Below are 4,824 nucleotides of genomic sequence, written 5' to 3' on the forward strand. Positions count from 1 at the left end.
CCCTCTAAGTCTTTTTATTGGGGTGGAAATATACATGGGAAAGGCTATCCCATGTCAACTGTCTCCACATGTACAATTCAGTGTCATTGATGACATTGTTCCAGTTGTGCATCCATTCTCACTCTCCTTTTCCCAGTCGCTCCACCACCATGAACTGATTCACGCATGAATCAGTGCCTCCTGAGCAAAACCTCCTTCATTCCTCTGTGCCTTCTCCCTCTGGTATCTGTTAATAACCTTTTGTTCCCACATATTTGCTTATTTTATATACATGAGGTTGTACAATATTTCTCTTTTTATAGGTGACTGATTTTGCTCAGCATGCTGGTTTCAAGGTTCATCTATGTGCTGGCATGCATCAAAACTTCATTTTCTTTATGGCATGTCTATACCTGCCCCACAACCATCTGAGTGGTGAGGAGGAGAGCCAGGCAAAGGGGCTTCTGGCTCACCTTTCTGGCCTCTCTGCTGAGTTTCTAGGTACCTGACATATAGTCCCTCTAAGACTTGTCCTCAGAATGGAGGAGGCCAGGAGAAGCACCTGGGATTCCAGGAGCCATGGAACAGTGAAGGCTCACACCATCTCTTGAGTGCGAGGTTGTGATCTTTTCTTAGTTCGCTGGTGCTAAACCAAAAATCAAACTCCCTGCTGTCAAGTCAGATCTGACTCATAGCGACCCCTCCTTGGGTTTCCGAGGCAGTGTCACTATGGAAGTAGATTGCTCTGCCTTCCTTCCAAGGAGTAGCTGGTGGGTTTGAACCACCAGCCTTCTGGTTAGCGGTCAAATGCCTTAGGCACTAGTGCTGCTACAGCAGAAATACCACAAGTAGATGTTTTATTCATTTATTTACTTTTGCAGTGTTCTCTCCCCTCCCTGCCTACCTCTGGTAACCAACAAAGAAAATTTCCTTCCGTATATAAACCAATCCTAGGCTTTTTACAATAATGAACTAATACTGCATTTGTCCTTCTGTGATTGATGTATTTCACTCAGCATAATATCCTTCAAGTCATCCACGTTATGCAGTGTTTTGCTGATTCTACATTATTCTTTAGGGTTGCATGGTATTCCATTTTGTGTATATACCATAGTTTGGTTATCCATTCTTCTGTTGATGGGCACTTAGGTTGTTTCCATGTTTGCGCTATTGTAAATAGTGCTACGATGAACATGGGTGTGCATATATCTGTTCTTGTCCTGGCTCTCACTTCTTTGGGATATATACCTGGTAATGGGACTGCTGGATCAAGTAGTATTTCTAATTCCAACTTTTTAAGGAATCACTATACTGCTTTCCACAATGGTTGTATCATTTTACAGTACCTTCAGCAGTGTATGAAAGTCCCACTCTCTCTACATCCTTGCCAGCATTTATTTTCTGTCTTGTTGAACTTTGCTGTTAGTGCTGGGGTGACAGGGTATCTCTTTGTTGTTTTGATTTGCATCTCTCTAATGACTAATGATTGTGAACATTTCTTCATATGTTTGGTGGCCACCTGAATATCCTCTTTGGTGCAGTGTCTGTTCATGTCTTCTGCCCATTTTTAAATTGGATTGTTTGTCTTTTGGTGTTGAGGTGTTGGAGTTTTCTATACATTTTAGAGATTAAGTCCCTTGTCAGATATATCATTGCCAAATATTTTTTCGCAACCTGTAGGTTTTCTTTTTACTCTTTTGGAGAAGACTTATTTATTTATTTTTAAATTTTTATTGTGATTTGGGTGAAAGTTTGCAGAACAAATTTATTTTCCATACAGCAGTTCACATACACTTTGTCTCATGACATTGGCTGCAGTTTCCCACAATGCAACATCTCTCTTCCCACTTCCTCCCAATAGTTACCTCTTCCCTGTGTCCTTTCCTCCCATGTACTCCTGCCCGCTGAACTGTCTCCCTGTGTATACAAAATCCTTCTATTCTCCCATGATTGATCGATCCAAGGAGTGTATCTACCTAATGTAAACCTTCAGCTCATATGCCTGTCTTTTCTTTGGCTGGAAGCCACAGGAGTGGGTTCAATTCCAGATCTGAAGAGCAGCCAGGAGCCATAGTCTCAGGGGTTCCATCAGGCTCTATCAGAGCAGCAAACCTGGTTCCCCCCCTTTTTTTTTTTTTTTTTTTTTTTATGATTTTGAGTTTTGTTCCACATTGTTCTCCCACTCTATCCAGGATCTGATACATAGACCCCCTCCGTGTTATTGACAGTGGTAGCTGGGCACCATCTAGTTCTTTTGGTCCCTTTTGGAGAAGTCTTTCAAAGCACATAAAAATTTAATTTTTAGAAGGTCTCATTCATCTAGTTTCTCTTCTGTTGTTTGTGCATTTTGGGTTATGCTTAAAAGTCTGCTTATGCCATAAATCAGGGTCCCTACATTTGCCTCTAGTTTTTCCTTGAGGAAGTTTATAGTATTAGGTTTCACATTTAAGTCTTTGATCTATCTGGAGTTAGTTTTTGTGTAGGGTGTGAGGTACAGATCTTGTTTCATTTTTCTGCAAATGGCTATCCAGTTTTGCCAGCACCATTTGTGAAAGAGATCACATTTTCCCCATTTAATGAATTTTGGCCCTTTGTCAAAAATTAGCTGACCATAAGTGAATGGATCTATTTATGGGTTCTCAATTCTGTTCCACTGCTCTATGTATTGTTGTACCAATACCAGGCTGTGGTGACTACTGTGGCTGTATAGTAGGTTTTGAGATCTGGGAGTGTGAGACCTCCTACTTTGTGCTTCTTCTTCATTAGTGCTTTGCTTATCTGAGGTCTCTTTCCTTTCCATATGAAATTAATGATTGTTTTTTTCCATATCCTTTAAGAATTTTGATGGGATGTGGATTGGGATTGCATTGAATGTATAGATTGCTTTGGATAGTACTGATATTTTCACAACGTTCAGTCTTCCTGTCCACAAGCATGGTGTGTTCTTCCATTCATGTAGATCTTTTATGGTTTCTTGAAGTAGTGTTTTGTAGTTTTCTTTGTACGGGTCTTTTGTGTCCCGAGTGAGATTTATTCCCAAATATTTTATTTTTTTGGTAGCCATTATGTAGTGCCTAAGGCACTTGACTGCTAACCAGAAGGCTGGTGGTTCAAACCCACCAGCCACTCCTCAGTAGGAAGGTTGGGCAACCTACATCCGTAGTGATACTGCCTCGGAAACCCAAGGAGAGGTTGCTATGGGTTCGGTCTGACTTGACGGTACATAACAGCAACAATAACATTGTAAGTGGTACTGATTTCCTTACTTCTTTTTCAGCAATCACTTTGCTGGCATAGAGGAATCCAAGTGATTTTTGGATGTTGATCTTGTATCCTTTCACTATGCTAAATCTCTCAATTAGTTCCATTAGTTTTTTTACTGAGTCTCTTAGGTTTTTTATGTATAGGATCATATCATCAACAAATAGGGATAGTTTGACTTCTTCTTTACCAATTTGGATACCTTTGATTTCCTTTTCTTGCCTTATTGCCCTGGCTAGGACTTCCAATACAATGTTGAATAGAAGTGGTGATAGAGGGCATCCTTGTCTGATTCCTGTTTACAAGGGGATTGGTTTCAGTATCTTTCCATTGAGAATAATGTTGACTGTTGATTTTGCATAAAACAAACCAAAAACTCACTGCCGTAGAGTTGTATCCAACTCATAGCGACTCCTCCTTGGGTTTCCAAGGTGGTATCACTACAGAAGTAGATTGCCCAACCTTCCTTCTGGGGAGTGACTGGTGGGTTTGAACCAGCCTTCTGGTTAGCAGTCAAATGCCTTAGTCACAATGCCACCAGAGCTCTCTAGATACCCTTTATTATGTTGAGCAATTTTCCTTCCATTCCTGTTTCTCTGAGAGTTTTTATCAGAAATGGGTGTTGGATTTTATCAAATGCCTTTTCTGCATTGATTGATATGATCATGTGGTTCTTTTTCTTTGTTTTATTTATATCATGGATGACATTAATTGTTTTTCAAATGTTGAACCATTCTTGCATAACTGATGTGCATCCGACTTGGTCATAATGAATTATTTTCTTGATATATTGTTGGAGTCTGTTGGCTAGGATTTTGTTGAAGATTTTTGCATCTGTATTCATGAGGGATATTGGTTTGTAATTTTCCTTTTTAGTGATGTCTTTGCTTGATTTTTATGTCAAGGTTATGCTTGCTTCATAAAATGAATTTGGGAGGATTCCATCCTTTTCTATGTTCTGGAATAGTTTGAGTAGGATTGGTATCAGTTCTTCTCTGAATGCTTGGTAGAATTCTGGTGAAACCATCTGGACCAGGGCTTTTTAGTTGTTGTTGGTAATTTTTTTTATGACTTATTCAACTTCTTCTTTTGTTATGGGTCTGTTCAAATTTTCCATCTCAGTCAGTATTAGTTTAGGTAAGAAGTATATTTCTAGAAATCTGTACATTTCTTCTATATTTTCAAGTTTGATGGAGTACAGTTCTTCATAGTATCCTGATATTATCCTTTTTATTTCAGTTGGTTCTGTTATGATGTCCCCCATTTCATTTCTTATTTGTGTTATTTCTATTCTCCCCCTTTGTTAAATTTGTGAGTAGTTTGTCAATTTTATTAATCTTTTCAAAAAACCAACTTCTTGTCTTGATAATTTTTTCTGTTTTCTTTGTGTTTTCTGTTTCATTTATTTCTGCTCAAATCTTTATCATTTCTTTTCTTCTGGTGATGTAGGCTTTTTTTTTTTTTTTTTTGCTGCTCCATTTCTAATTGTTGTAGATGTTAGGTTAAGGTGTTGATTTTGGCTCTTTCTTCTTTTTTGATGTGTGCATTTATTGCTATAAATTGGCCTCTGATCACTGCTTTTGC

This window comes from Orycteropus afer, unplaced genomic scaffold (assembly GCF_000298275.1).
Source record: "Orycteropus afer afer isolate SDZICR_OR568_19922 unplaced genomic scaffold, OryAfe1.0 scaffold00273, whole genome shotgun sequence".
Taxonomy (NCBI): domain Eukaryota; kingdom Metazoa; phylum Chordata; class Mammalia; order Tubulidentata; family Orycteropodidae; genus Orycteropus; species Orycteropus afer.